Below are 14,392 nucleotides of genomic sequence, written 5' to 3'. Positions count from 1 at the left end.
TACCGATCTACCGCCATCATTTTGGGGTTATGCTTTAGAGACTGCCGCATTCACTTTAAATAGGGCACCATCTAAATCCGTTGAGACGACACCATACGAATTATGGTTTGGGAAGAAACCTAAGCTGTAATTTCTGAAAGTTTGGGGATGCAAAGCTAATGTCAAGAAACTTCAACCTGAAAAGCTCGAACCCAAATCTGAAAAATGTGTCTTCACAGGATACCCTAAGGAAACTATTGGGTATACCTTCTACCTCAGATCCGAGGGCAAGATATTTGTTACCAAGAATGGATCCTTTCTAGAGAAAGAGTTTCTCTTGAAAGAAGTAAGTGGGAGGAAAGTAAAACTTGCTGAGGTACCCCCTCTTGAGCTAGAGAGTAGCGCAGCACAGGAAAATGTTTCTGTGGTGCCTGCACCGACTAGAGAGGAAGTTAATGATGATGATCATGAAACTTCAGATCAAGTTGCTATTGAACTTCGTAGGTCCACGAGGACACGTTCTGCACCAAAGTGGTACGACATCCCTGTCCTAGCAATCATGTTGTTAGACAACGGTGAACCTTCGAACTATGAAGAAGCGATGGCGGGCCCGGATTCCAAAAAATGGCTTGAAGCCATGAAATCCGAGATAGGATCCATGTATGAAAACAAAGTATGGACTTTGGTGGACTTGCCCGATGATCGGCGAGCCTTAGAAAATAAGTGGATCCTTAAGAAGACTGACACGGATGGTAATGTGACTGTCGGGGTAATTGACTACGGGTATACCGAAAGACGGCAAGACGATATTTCAAGACACTGGGGCTAGCAAAGCCCCTCAGTCCGCCCAGGCAGCCCCCTATCCGACTGCCCGGGCCGACTCACCACTCGGCCTGCTGCGTGGAGTCAGCCGCTGCATCGACCCGACACCGATGAGACGGCTGTACCTGAGCACTGTTCATGTGTCACCCCAGCCATCATGTATAGTGTCACTTGTCCCCTGGCACTATTTATGAAGTGACCCAGGGGACAAGCTTGACATCCACCATACCCACACCCATGCCTACCTAGCTTAGGAAGTAAGCTAACCATGCCTATATAAGGCACACATCCATCTATCCACTACGTCACTCACTCACGCATGCATACATGCCCACGGGCACACGCCCATTTAGGCAGCCATATGCCATTCGGCCACTAGAGCTTGCATGCCCATCCGGGCGCCCGCATATATACGAGATCAGGTGCCCATAGCACTGATCTCAGATACAGCTCCAGGAGCACTCTGTACCAGATATACCACATATACTCAGACATGCAGGAGTAGGGATATTATTTCTCCGGAGAGCCCCGAACCTGGGTAAACTACCGCGTGATACTTGCATACCCGTCCCTGGATATTCCGGCAGCAGTCTTGTCCTCACATGAAGCCACCTTGTGGCATCTGTTGTCTTGCACCCCCCCGTGAGAATACCACGACAGTTGGCGCCCACCGGGGGCTTGCTCCTGCTGGTTTCGCAGTTCGGGCGGGACCATCTTCGTCTTCACCGCCGCGGCGTCGCGCCGTCTCTCCGATAGCAGTCGGGGGCTCGACATCGACATGCCCCCGGAATGGCCGCGAGGGGCGGCGCGTCCTCGCCGTCGGCCTCGCTTTCTTCACCACTAGCGCAACGCCGGCCGCACGTCCGCGCGCGCCCCGCGCGGGGCCTCGCTTCGGTTGGCCGTGTCCGTCCACGCGCCGCTCGCGTCTGCTTTCCTCCATGTTGCGCCGTGCTCCGGCCGACACACGCGTTCGCTCCTGCACATACCATCTATGCAAGCTAAGTAGATGCAAGTCATGCAATGGTCAAACCATAGCCAGATACTAGCGATACACAAGCCAGATAACGCTTGTACGCTGCCAATACACTTCTGAGACCCAAGCCAGACAATACACTAGCCATAATTTTTTCCCGGATGCAAGTCAGGCACTTCCCAAACATTCCCCATACACCGCCACGACTGTGACTACCTCAGCGCCACCGCCCAAACTGTGCCTGCCTGTTCGCCTCGCCATGGCTGCTACCTCTGCCTGCGCCTCGCGCCGTCACCAGCAGCTGCGCTTAAGCCAACTCCACCGCGCGACCCCATCCTGTCCGCCCCCATCCGTTTGTGGTAAACGGACAAACCAGGCGGCCCAGTGCACGGGCGCAAACGGACTTTTGACCGTTTTGTCTCCGCTTTTGAACCATCCGCGGCCCAAGTTTGCGCCGATTTTGGGGTGAAACGGACAGCGAGCGAATGGGCGGGACGCGCGCGCTTGTCCTCCCCTGGCCCGCCTGTCCGTGGGAGAAAGCAAAACCCCCCATGCCCCATTTGGCGCCATTTCCCCCAAACCCTCCCACGTTTCTCCTGCCGCCCCCTCCCTCCCCCCTCCATGGCCGACGCCCAGCCGAATTCCGGCAGCCTGGTCGTCGACCCGCCCGGAAAGGTGAAGAAGAAGGTGGCCAAGGTGCCAAGGAAGCAGCGGTCGGAGTGCACGCCGGAGGAGATCGCCAAGTTGGACGCGGAAGCGGAGAAGAGGAGGGGCCGGAGAGCGGTCGTCAAGGTCAATGCCGCCGCGACCAAGTTCGCCGCCGAGCGCGATGCGATGGAGGCCGCGCGGTGCAAGGCTGCGGTCGACGAGAAGGAGGACATCGTCAACAAAGCGCATGCCCTCCTCATGCTTGGCATGGGCCGTCCGGCCAGTTTCCCTGCAACGGCCGTCGGCCCGGCGAGCACAGGCTCGTCGGTTGCACGGCCTCTGCACTGCTAGTCGCCGATGTCGCGGACCACGCCCATGTCGCTCGGCTTTCCTCCGCCAAGGCACGACGACCGGACCCGTTTCTCGGGGTCGCCGGACATTGGCGTGATTGCGCCGTCTACACCGCACCCCTCGGTCGTCATCGACCTCAACGTCACGCCTGGGTCCAGCAGCGGCGGCCGGCCGTCCGTCGAGATGCAAAGAAAGCAAGCATAGGCACCGTTCACGGGCACCATGCTGTCCCCCCGCGTCTTGTTTGACGGAGTGCCAACACCAACGCCACCGGTCGACGACCCCTTCTACAACTAGTACATGGAGGGCGTGATCTTCGAGGGTGGGCAGGGCCGTGCCTACGACCCCGACGAGACCCAAAGTCAGGATGGCCGCGCCCAGTACGTCCCCGATGAAGAGGCCGACGACCGTGCTGACTACGACCATGGTGACTTGTGGCATGAAGACGATGACATCTATTGCGAAGGTGATGGTGATGAAGAAGAAGGCAATGACGTTGATATTAGTGGCGAGCCATTGTTCATCGACGAGCTCACCCAAAGAGCGGAAGCACGAAAGAGGAGGAAGAGCATTCGCATGGGTTCATATACACAAGATGAGGACAAGTTGATTTGCCAATGTTGGATGGAGATTAGCGAAGATCCGAGGATCAGCGCGCAACAAAAGGGCCTTGTTTTTTGGACGAGAGTCCACAAAACATTCCATGAAAGGAATATGTTTGAGCCCTACCAAATTACAAGCAACCATGGCATCACCTCGATTCAAAAGAGGTGGTTGTTCATCCAACAAGAGTGCAACAAGTATTGCGCCGCATTTGAGAGCGTTGAAGCATGACCCGTGAGTGATCTCGGTGTTGGGGACATGGTATGCTCTCCTCATCCTAGTCCTTTCCTTGCTGCGGCCATGAGACTTCGGCCTTGTATATGTTTGCATGTTCAATTGTTGTTGATCATGTGGTGTAGGCATTTCAATCTTTGGAGGCATTCAAGCCCGGCACAATGACAAGCCATTCACTCTTACGCATTGTTGGACGATCATCAACAATTGCCCTAAGTTCAAGGACCAATACCGTGAACTTCAAAGGAAGAGAGGCATGAAGACGACCAAGTTTGCCGGAGGTGGATATGGCGAGGCGTTGAAGAGGCCGAGGGGCAAGACCAACTCCAAGGTTGACGACATACGTGATGCCTCATCCATGGCATTCCATGACACTTTGCATGGCATGATGTCCCAAAAGGATGTGAGGGACGAGATGAAGCGGCAAAGCAAGGACGAACAAATGAAGCAATACCTAGACCTTCAAAGAAAGAAGCTTGAGATGGAGGAGGCGGCCAAGAGGAGGAAGATCGACATGGAGGAGGCGGCCCGACAAAGGCAGCTCCACATCGAGGCCGATAATGTCAAGGCCAGGCAGAGGCAGCTCGACATCGAGGCCACCAATGCCGCCACCAAAGTGAAGGATGTGGCCCTTGCGATCATGAGCATGGACTTGTCCAAGATGAGCGAGAAGACGAGGGCCTGGTTCGAGGCGAGGCAGAAGGAGATGCTCGACGCCGACAGTCTGAACTAGGTCGTCCGATCGGCAGTGGCCGTTCTTTTTGGAGGCTGGCATGGATGCCGCCCGCCCGCCCGCTGGGCCGCTGGCTGTGTGCCGGCGAGAAAAACATTCATTTTGGAGGCCGGCTATGTTGCCGGCCGCTGGCTGTGTTGCCGGCGAGGACAACTATTAATTTTGGAGGCTGGCTGTGTTGCCGACCACTGGCTGATGCCGGCGATGGACGTGTAGGCCGCTGGCTTTGTTGCCGGCGTGATGAACTGGGCCGCTGGCGTGATGAACTAGGGCTTGGCATTGAAACATTGCTCTTTTTTTTAAATAGACGTAGACAGGATGGGGCAAACGGATGCGGCCGCGCGCTGGGCGCACGACCACCGCATCCCACGACATGCCCGGACACGACTCTATTGCCCTACCCAAACGGACAGAATCCGGACAAAACGGACTTCCCTTTGGGGTCGCGCGGTGGACTTGGCCAAAGGCCCGCGCAGGAGTCCCGCTACGGCTTCCTGCGCGCCCGTGCGTGCGTAGCGCCGCGCCTGGCTCCCGCGGCACAGTGCGTCCGCACGTCCGCGTGGCCCCCTGCGGCTCTCGTCTGCGGCCGCGCCCACCAACGCACGCGTCCGCCTGCTCTTCCTCGTCCTCGCGCACTCCGTTCGCATTGCCTTCTCCGTCGGGTCACTGGCCGCCCCTCGGCCGCGCTCGGTCCCGGTGCCCCCAGCCTGCCGCGTCTGCTCCGCGCCGCTCGACGCCATCTACGCCCGTCGCACCGGGTCCAGCCGCGTCCGCTGGCCGGGTGCGGACGAGGACAGCAGGCGGCCGGGCTGGCTGATCGGCTCCTCTGCTCCCTTGCAGCTTCACCCGAGCAACGTCTCCACGAACGCGTCCCGCGCGACCGGCCTACTCCTCCTCGCACAGCGCCGGGTTCCTTGTCCCTCCGGCTCCGGCTGCTCGCCTCAACTGGCCGATTCCTGCATCCCGGCCGTGCCCCGCCGGCTCCTCCCCGCGCGCGCTCACAGCCGGCCGCGCCGGCTCCGGGTGGTCGCCTCATGCCACCAGGCTCCTCCGCCTACCATCGGCTGCTGCTCCTCCTGCGAGCCCCGCCTCGGGCCGGCTCCCCATTGCCGCGCCAGGTCCTCCACGCCACCTCGCCGTGCCGGCTACGGCCCCGAGCGCCGCGGATCCCGTCGCCGGCTCTGCACCAGGCCGCGCCCGCGATGCGCCGGCCCCGGGTGGCTTGCCCCTCAGTCCGGCTGCCCCAGCGCCAGATCCGGCGGCCCCGCTCGTGGCCGCCTGCTGCTGCGTCCCCTTGCTCTCTCCCGCAGGCGGCAGGCCGGCTGGTTAAAGAAAACAGGCCGGCTAGAAGAAAGAAAAGTCAGCGGCTGAAGAAGGAAAGAAAAAGGGTCGGTTGCCCGCTGTGGCCGACTGCTCGTGCAAAGGAAAAGAGGTCCGACTGACCAAGTCAACAGCCGGCTGCAAAAAAAGGAAAGAAAGAGGTCGGCTGGGGCAAAGAGAAGAAAAGAAAAAAAAGTCCGTCTGTCCGTCCGCCTGCTTCGCCACTCGGACGGCTAGACGCGACCCGACCTGCCTGCCCGCTTCAACGTCTGGCCGGCAAGAGCACCGGCTCGGCCATGTCTCGCTCGCCGCCTAGCCGGTCAAGCCCGACCGGCTGGACCCTCCTCGAGCGCCCAGAGGCTCGGGAGTTACACCCAGCAGGTGCGCTGACGCGCCCCCGCGAAGAAAGAAGACAAAGTAGTTGCTGGGAGATCCGGCCCAACTGCTCGGCAGTCGGCCCAAATCTCGGGGGCTACACCCAGCGGGTGCGCTGACGCACCCCCGTGAGAAAGAAGACAAAGTAGTCGCCGGGCAGTCGACCCAAATCTCGGGGGCTACACCCAGCGGGTGCGCTGACGCGCCCTTGCGAAGAACAAGACAAAGTAGTCGCTGGGAGATCTGGCCCGACTGCTCAGCTGTCGGCCCGAATCTCGGGGGCTACACCCAGCGGGTGCGCTGACGCGCCCCTGCGCAGAAGAAGACAAAGTAGTCGTCGGGAGATTCGGCCCGACTGCTCAGTAGTCTGCCCGAATCTCGGGGGCTACACCAAGCGGGTGCGCTGACGCGCCCCCGCGAGGAAGAAGACAAAGTAGTTGCTGGGAGATCCGGCCCGACTGCTCAGCAGTCGGCCCGAATCTCGGGGGCTACACCCAGTGGGTGCGCTGGCGCGCCCCCACGGAAGATTCCAAGAAACAAAAACAAGAGACAAGAGAAGAGTTTTGTCCGGCTACAGGCAGCCGGCAGAAGAGAAAAAGAAGAAAAAGGGCACTGCAAGACGCCTCTGCGCCTGGCCAGTAGAGCCTGACCGGCCGGGACCCTCTTGGAGCACCAGGAGGCTCGAAGGCTACACCCAGCGGGTGCGTCGGCACGCTCAGCAAGCGTTGAGCCGTGCCGGCTGTCTTCGCGAACTCCGCCTCGCCTATACGAAAATCAATTGGGGAAACCCCCCTCCTCGCTCGAAGGCTTGGAGGCTACACCCAGCGGGTGCGCTTGCGCGCCCCCGCCGGCAGCAAGCCGAGCTGGCTGCGGTCCGCAGCCGACCGTCATCGACATCTTCTATATCAACACCCGGTAAAAAACCTCCGCCCAACTTTGCCAAGTTGCCCGGAGGCTCGGGGGCTACTGTTGGGGTAATTGACTACAGGTACCCCGAAGATGGCAAGACGGTATTTCAAGACATCGGGGCTAGCAAAGCCCCTCAATCCGACTGCTCAGGCCGCCCAGGCGCCCACCTATCCAACTGCCCGGGCCGACTCGCCACCCGGCCTGCTGCGTGGAGTCAGCCGCTGCATCGACCCGACACCGAGGAGACGGCTGTACCTGAGCACTGCTCATGTGTCACCCCAGCCATCATGTATAGTGTCACTTGTCCCCTGGCACTATTTATGAAGTGACCCAGGGGACAAGCTTGACATCCACCATGTCCACACCCATGCCTACCTAGCTTAGGAAATAAGCTAGCCATGCCTATATAAGGCACACATCCATCCATCCACTACGGCACTCACTCACGCATGCATACATGCCCACGGGCACACGCCCATTTAGGCAGCCATATGCCATTCGGCCACTAGAGCTTGCATGCCCATCTGGCCGCCCGCATATATACGAGATCAGGTGCCCATAGCACTGATCTCAGATACAGCTCTAGGAGCACTCTGTACCAGATATACCACATATGCTCAGACATGCAAGAGTAGGGGTATTATCTCTCCGGAGAGCCCCGAACCTGGGTAAACTACCACGTGATACTCGCATACCCGTCCTTGGATATTCCGGCAGCAGTCTTGCCCTCACACGAAGCCACCTTGTGGCATCTGTCGTCTTGCACCCCCCCGTGAGAATACCACGACAGTGACCGTCTATAAGGCTCGGCTTGTCACTAAGGGTTATCGACAAGTTCAAGGAGTTGACTACGATGAGACTTTCTCACCCGTAGCAAAGTTGAAGTCCGTGTGAATTATGTTAGCAATTGCCGCATTCTATAATTATGAGATCTGGCAAATGGATGTCAAAACGGCATTCCTTAACGGTTTCCTTAAGGAAGAATTGTATATGATGCAACCGGAAGTTTTTGTCGATCCTATGAATGCTGACAAGGTATGCAAGCTCCAGCGCTCCACCTATGGGCTGGTGCAAGCATCTCGGAGTTGGAACATTCGCTTTGATGAAATGATCAAAGTGTTTGGGTTTATACAGATTTATGGAGAAGCCTGTATTTACAAGAAAGTGAGAGGGAGCTCTGTAGCATTTCTCATATTATATGTGGATGACATACTGTTGATTGGAAATGATATAGAACTTTTGGAAAGCATAAAGGCCTACTAGAATGAGTGTTTTTCAATGAAGGACCTTGGAGAAGCTGCTTACATATTAGGCATCAAGATCTGTAGAGATAGATCGAGACGCCTCATTGGTCTTTCACAAAGCACATACCTTGACAAGATATTGAAGAAGTTCAATATGGATCAGTCCAAGAAGGGGTTCTTGCCTGTAATGCAAGATGTGAGATTGAGCGCAACTCAACGCCCGACCTCGACAGAAGAAAGAGAAAAGATGAGTGTCAGCCCCTATGGCTCAGCCATAGGCTCTATTATGTATGCCATGTTGTGTACCAGACCTGATGTGAACCTTGCCATAAGTTTGGTAGGGAGGTACCAAAGTGATCCCGGTATAGAACACTGGACAGCGGTCAAGAATATCCTGAAGTACCAAAGTGATCCTGGTATGGAACCCAAATAGACCATTCAATGTACTCATAAGGAGAACCAAAAAATTTAGCATAAACATGCCCATCACAAGCACGGCATAACACATAAGAAGGGTTAAAGTCACCGGCTTTGTTTGAAGGGGTGGCATTGCCCTTCTTCACACCACCACCCTTCTCATTGTTCTTCTTCTCCTTAGAAGCACCCTCTCCCTCCTTCACAAAAGTTTGCTTGAGAGGAGGAGGTCGTTTGGCCTTGTCATTCTTCTTCTTGTTCTTGGACTTGGGTCCAAACCCAATTCCCTCCTTGCCCACAACTTCCTTTTGATTGCTCAAAAGATCGTTGAGGTTCTTCTCACCTTGTATGCAAGACACAAGGCCTTTCTCAAGTTGCTCCTTCAACTTTGCATTCTCCTCCACAAGATGCACATGCTCACAACACGGGTTAGTAGCATTTGCATTATCAATTAAAACCATATGAGGAAAAGTGGCTTTTTCCTTAGTTAGCTTAACTTGGAGTTGATCATGAGACTCTTTGAGGTTAGCATGAGCACCCTTCAAGGCCTTGTGAGCCTTGTCGAGTATATCAAACTCCTCCTTGAGTCTAGCAAGATCAAACCGAAGTTTGGCCTTCTCGGGATTGAGCACACGAGATACAACAAGAGCATGATCAAGATCTTTCTTTAGTTTAGGATGATCATCGTTGTGTGACTCCTCAAAAGCCAAACGATGACCACGCTCTTCCTCAAGGGTATTAGAGAGATCCGATATCTCATCGGCATAGTCATGACTATGCCCCTCCATCTTAGAGATGGTTTCTTCGTGAGCGTCGATCATGTCAATGGCTTCACCAAGTTGTTCCAAGAGAGCAACAAAGTGCTTCTTGGATTTACCCTTGAGCTTACTCACAAAAGACTCAAATTCATTTTCTTCCTCATTAGACCCCTCACTTTCATCAATGCAATCCGTCAAAGAGGGATTAGTAGTGATGGTGGTTTTGATGTTGGGGGTTACCTTGTTGGTGGCTTTGGCCATGAGGCACTTGGCGGTGATGTTCTCGTTAGGTGAGTCGAAGAGGGACATCCGTGGAGTTGTTGCAATGGCAACGGAGGCCATGGCAACCGTCTCACCGTCTTCATCATCGTCATCATCCTCATTGTACTCTTCTTGTACCACCAACCCCTTGTTGGAAATATGCCCTAAAGGCAATAATAAAATTGTTATTATTATATTTCCTTGTTCATGATAATTGTATATTGTTCATGCTATAATTGTTTTAACCGGAAACCGTAATGCATGTGTGAATACATAGACCACAACATGTCCCTAGTGAGCCTCTATTTGACTAGCTCGTTGATCAATAGATGGTTGTGGTTTCCTGACCATGGACATTGGATGTCGTTGATAGCGGGATCACATCATTAGGAGAATGATGTGATGGACAAGACCCAATCCTAAGCATAACACAAGATCATGTAGTTCGTTTGCTAGAGCTTTTCTAATGTCAAGTATCATTTCCTGAGACCATGAAATTGTGCAACTCCCGGATACCGTAGGAATGCTTTTGGTGTATCAAACGTCACAACGTAACTAGGTGGCTATAAAGGTGCACTACAGGTATCTCTGAAAGTGTCTGTTGGGTTGGCACGAATCGAGACTGGGATTTTTCACTCCATATGACGGAGAGGTATCTCTGGGCCCACTCGGTAATGCATCATCATAATGAGCTCAATGTGACTAAGGAGTCGTCCATGGGATCATGCGTTACGGAACAAGTAAAGAGACTTGCCGGTAACGAGATATGAATGAGGTATGGGGATACCGATGATCAAATCTAGGGCAAGTAACATACTGATGGACAAAGGGAATTGTATACAGGGTTGATTGAATCCCCGACATTGTGGTTTATCTGATGAGATCATCATTTAACATGTGGGAGCCAATATGGGTATCCAGATCCCGCTATTGGTTATTGGCCAGAGAGGTATCTCGGTCATGTCTGCATGGTTTCCGAACCCGTAGGGTCTACACACTTAAGGTTCGGTGACGCTAGAGTTGTAATGGGAATTGTATGTGGTTACCGAAAGTGGTCCGGAGTCTTGGATGAAATCCTGGACATCACGAGGAGTTCTGGAATGGTCCGGAGGTAAAGATTTATATATGGGAAGTCCTATTTTGGCCACCGGGAAATGTTCGGGATTTTTTGGTATTATACCAAGAAGGTTCTAGAAGGTTTTGGAGTGGGGCCCACCTGCATGGGGGACCCAGATGAACGTGGGTAGTGGGGGCAAGGCCCCACACCCCTGGTCAAGGTGCACCAAGATCCCCCCTTAGAAGGAATAAGATCATATCCCGAAGGGATAAGATCAAGATCCCTAAAAAAGGGGGATAATAATCGGTGGGGAAGGGAAATGATGGGATTTCTTTCCTCCCACCTTTGCCAACGCACCAATGGACTTGGAGGGCAAGAAACCAGCCCCCTCCACCCCTATATATAGTGGGGAGGTGCATGGGAACTACACCCCCTTCCCCCTGGCACAGCCCTCCCCCTCCAACTCCTCCTCCTGCGTAGTGCTTTGCGAAGCTCTGCCGGAGAACCATGAGCTCCGCCGCCACCACGCCGTCGTGCTGCCGGAGTTCTCCCTCAACTTATCCTCTCCCCTTGCTGGATCAAGAAGGAGGAGACGTCCTCGGGCTGTATGTGTTTTGAACGCGGAGGCGCCGTCCGTTTGGCGCTTGGATCGGATCTTCCGCGATTTGAATCGTCACGAGTACGACTCCATCAACAGGGTTCTTGTAATGCTTCCGCTTAGCGATCTTCAAGGGTATGAAGATGCACTCCCTCTCTCTCGTTGCTAGTATCTCCTAGATTGATCTTGGTGACACGTAGGATTTTTTTTGAATTATTACTACGTTCCCCAACACCCCTTGGGAGGAGTCTTCTTGGTGAAGTTGTTTTTGTTGGGGAAGGACTTGGCCTTGTCTTTTCGGATGAGCTTGCCACCATTGTCTTCCCTCTTCTCATATGGGCACTCCGCAACAAAGTGGCTCACATTGCCACAATTATAGCATGTCCTCACATGTTGCTTGCCCTTGGCGCCACTTGAGTTGTTCTTGTTGAAGTTGGGCCTTGAGTTCTTCTTGCTCCAAAATTGCCTTGAAGCGAGAGCCATGTGCTCATGATAAGCATATTTTGTATCTTCGGGGTTACTCTCCTCTTCTTCCTCTTCATCCTCTTCTTCCACACCAGCCTTGGCCTTCAAGGCAAGGTTGGGATTCTTTGCTCGTTGAGAATGCAACACCACATTGTTGGCGGTCTTTTCCAAGATCCTCATTGCCACAAACTCATCCAACACTTCACTTGAGGACAAGGTGTGGAAGCCTTTGATGGATGACTGAGGACATGGCCTTATGGTAAGTCATCATGGCCTTGAGAAACTTGTGCTTGATCCAATTGTCATCTGTATCCTTGCACCCATGATCTTGGAGTGAGACCGCGAGAGTGGTTAATCTCCGGTAAAGCTCACGAGGTTCTTCATCTTCATTCATTGCAAACTCACCGGCTTCATGTTGCACCACTTCATAGTTGGAGCGTTGAATGCTTCGCTTCCCTTGTAAATGGAAACAACAAGTTGCCATGCTTCCTTGGCCACGGTGAAAGGTCGGAGATGCGCAATATCTTCGGATGGAATTGCATCTTAGATGATGAAGAGAGCGGACTCGTTGAATTGATTATCCGCGGCTTCTCTAGGGGTGAAGTTGCTTGGGTCATGCGAGTAGAAACCTTGCTCAATGATTCTCCAAAGATTAGTATTGCTATGATTTAAATGACATTTAAAGCGATAGACTCAAGAGGCAAAATCCTCATCTTTCACAAACTTAGGAGGAGGACCAACATGATTCAAATGAGTGGAGGGAACCGGTTCTCCATAAGTAAGTGGAGGTTCAACATGGGCAAAGATGCCATTTCCACTTCTACCACTAGATAAAGGAACTTTGTCACTAGTAGCTTCCCCCTTGTCGGAGTTAGTTTCCTTCACCTTGTTAGCGGGATCACCCACTTTCATTGGTGCGGTGGATAATTTAAGGCCTTCTAAAAACTTGTTGAACATGCCTTCAACCTCTGTCGTCATGGAGGTTTTCAATGTGTCCAAAGCCGCATTGAATTCCTCACGAGAGACCGAGGATCCCCCATCGGCCGTAGACGAGGACGGAATCACACCGGGGTGCTCCTCCCCACCGTCTACGATGTCAACCATACTTTTCGGACGACAAAGTCCTTAATAAAGAGACGAGACTCTGATACCAATTGAAAGGATCGATATAGTTGACTAGGGGGGGGGGGTGAATACACAACTAACAATTTTTAGCTTTTCTTTACCAATTTAAACTTTGCATCAAAGTAGGTTTTCTAGATATGCAACTAGGTGAGCAACCTATATGATGCAACAACAACAAGCACACAAGCAAGCAAGGGATACAACACACTATAAGCTTGCACAAGTAAAGGTAAGAGATAACCAAGAGTGGAGCCATTGGAGACGAGGATGTATTACCGAAGTTCCTTCCCTTTGAGAGGAAGTACGTCTCCGTTGGAGCGGTGTGGAGGCACAATGCTCCCCAAGAAGCCACTAGGGCCACCGTATTCTCCTCGCGCCCTCACACAATGTGAGATGCCGTGATTCCACTATTGGTGCCCTTGGAGGCGGCGACCGAACCTTTACAAACAAGGTTGGGGCAATCTCCACAACTTAATTGGAGGCTCCCAACGACACCACGAAGCTTCACCACAATGGAATATGGCTCCGCGGTGACCTCAACTGTCTAGGGTGCTCAAACACCCAAGAGTAACAAGATCCGCAAGGGATTAGTGGGGGGAATCAAATTTCTCTTGGTGGAAGTGTAGATCGGGGCCTTCTCAACCAATCCCTAGAAAATCAACAAGTTTGATTGGCTAGGGAGAGAGATCGGGCGAAAATGGAGCTTTGAGCAACAATGGAGCTTGCGGAGGGAAGAGGTAGTCAACTTGGGGAAGAAGACCCCCTTATATAGTGAGAGGAAAGATCCAACCGTTACCCAGTTACTCAGCCCGCGACATGCGGTACTACCGCACACACTCATGATACTACCGCACAGGCATGCGGTACTACCGCTCGCGCGGTAGGGGCCAGATGAGGCCCTGTTGCACATGGCAACGAGCGGTAGAACCGCCAGAGCAGTACTACCGCAAGGCAGGGCTCATTCTAGGCTGGGAAGGCACAGACTAATAAAATTACATCCGTGGCTACTTCCGCTGAGTTTCGGTCTGTGCAAAAATCCGGCACGGTACTACAGCTCACAGGGAGCAGTACTACCACGTAGGGGGCGGAAGTAAAAAATTACTTCCGCCCCTACTTCGACGCACGCCACCATTCTAGGCCAGAGGCCACGGTACTACCGCATGCTAGGAGCGGTACTACCGCACTCGCGGTACTACCGCTGCCATGGGCGGTACTTTCGTGGGCAGCTATGTTACTACTGCTGCCTTGAGCAGTACTACCGCACGCCACAGAACAGTAGCACTAGGAAGCCTTCATCTTCGCAATGACAAGGGAAACAACTGGTGCTCCAAAGAAGCGAAGGAAAGGTGGTGCAAAGGAACAGATGTGTATGTGTTGATTCCACCCTAACCTTTCCGAAGTGGACCCCCTCTTAATAGTACGGCTTTCCTACGACTCAATTCCACCGAAAAGAAACATAGAGAAATGTCGTCTTCGATAGGCTCTGAGGGGCACCGAATCGTCTTGTGCCTAGACATGAGATA

This window comes from Aegilops tauschii, chromosome 7, assembly GCF_002575655.3.
Source record: "Aegilops tauschii subsp. strangulata cultivar AL8/78 chromosome 7, Aet v6.0, whole genome shotgun sequence".
In the NCBI taxonomy this organism is placed as follows: domain Eukaryota; kingdom Viridiplantae; phylum Streptophyta; class Magnoliopsida; order Poales; family Poaceae; genus Aegilops; species Aegilops tauschii.
The sequence above is the reverse complement of the archived record's forward strand: the minus strand, read 5'-3'. Positions refer to the sequence as shown.